The following is a 1,639-nucleotide window of genomic DNA, read 5'->3' as shown; positions in this document are numbered from 1 at the left end:
AGTAAAATATACTACTTAGACTTTTATGTGAAAATAATAATAAATCGTCTAGTTTAGTTGTTAATAAGAAACCAGTTTGAAAAACTAATTGAAAGTAACAAGAATTCATAAAGTTGTTCATGATTAAAACTTACAATTTCTTTCAGAGAATGAGGGAATTGCAAGGGAACGATTGACAAACTCTTTTTATTTTTGTTTTTCGAATGCCTTACATAATGAAAGACCACTTCCTTTTATAATGGAATGATAAGTCTTAGATTACAATAATGTTCTTGCACTAATTTACATTGATGCCCTTACATAATTCAAATAACATTAATAATTCAACTACCTTTATTAAAGAGAATAGTAAAAGCTTAATAATACATTGCAAAAGTCAAAAGTAAACATAATGTTGTCTGCCTTCATAATGACATCAAGATAATGGGTTATCTTTTGTCAAAAGTATCCATCATGCTTTGTCTGAGAATCTTTAATGCCTTGGGTCCCGAGTATGGTCACATTTTTCCTTCAATAATTCTATTAATCTTTAATAATTTAGAGGTCACATTTTTCCTTCAAAAATTTCGAAATTCTTTAATAATTTATATTTCTTCTATTCCATAGCAATCATCTTCATTATGGTATCAGAGCCTTGTTAAAGGACTCTGAGGAATTGAATTATATTTCTTATATTTTAAACTTACGTTTTTAAAATCTTAATCATCTAAACGTTGGTCAGCTGTGGTTGATTCTGTTGGTAAACCGTAAAGCCCAAGAGAGAGGTAGGTGTTCCCAGAATAGATATATCACTGGTCCCGTGAGAAGAGAAAGATTTTGAAACCTTAAGTTTAAACTATAGAAATATGACCCAATTCTTTAGAACCTTGAGCGAACTAGGATCCAGAAGAAGAGATAAAACCATGATACCTTCTACTTCATTATCTATAGAGGAATTAGAAAATAGAAATGACCAAGACAATTATCAAAACAAAGAATTACAAATAGCAGAAATAGAAAATAAATTACAAAATTGGAACATGCCTGACATTAAATATAAAGAAATATATAAAACTAGTACGTTTGACAAATTTAGATCTCAAGAAATTAGTCATACCTTAGAATCTTCCAAATCAATAGTTGAACATCATGAAACTATTAATTTATTAAATGAAGAAATAATTGATAATCATATCAAACAAGGATTTCATTATATTCACTTAGGATTAATACAAGTTGCCGTTAAACCATTACATAAGTTAGGACTAAATACTCCCATATTATTAGTGTCACGTGATAATAGAATTAAAAGATTTAATGAATCCATTATTGCTATATTAGAATCAAATTTAAATGACGGCCCTGTTTATTTTAATTGTTATCCAAATTACTCAATGAACTTAGAAAATAGTTTTACTAAAAGATCTTTAGTTATTAATATTCAATGTACGGATGATTTATTTTATGAAGGAGTAGCTAATATCGATATATGTTACAGAATTAAATATAAAGTTTCAAATATAAATTATAATTTTAAAGCATTAAGAAGTACACCTAGAAATGAAACTGTAATTATTGAAGCAAATCTAAAACGTTCTAATATTACAACCCCTAAAAAACTAAAGGTTTCTGATATTATTGCTAAACTACCAGAAGAATG

This window comes from Cicer arietinum, chromosome 1 (genome assembly GCF_000331145.2).
Source record: "Cicer arietinum cultivar CDC Frontier isolate Library 1 chromosome 1, Cicar.CDCFrontier_v2.0, whole genome shotgun sequence".
Lineage (NCBI taxonomy): Eukaryota > Viridiplantae > Streptophyta > Magnoliopsida > Fabales > Fabaceae > Cicer > Cicer arietinum.
This window is presented reverse-complemented; position numbering follows the sequence as displayed.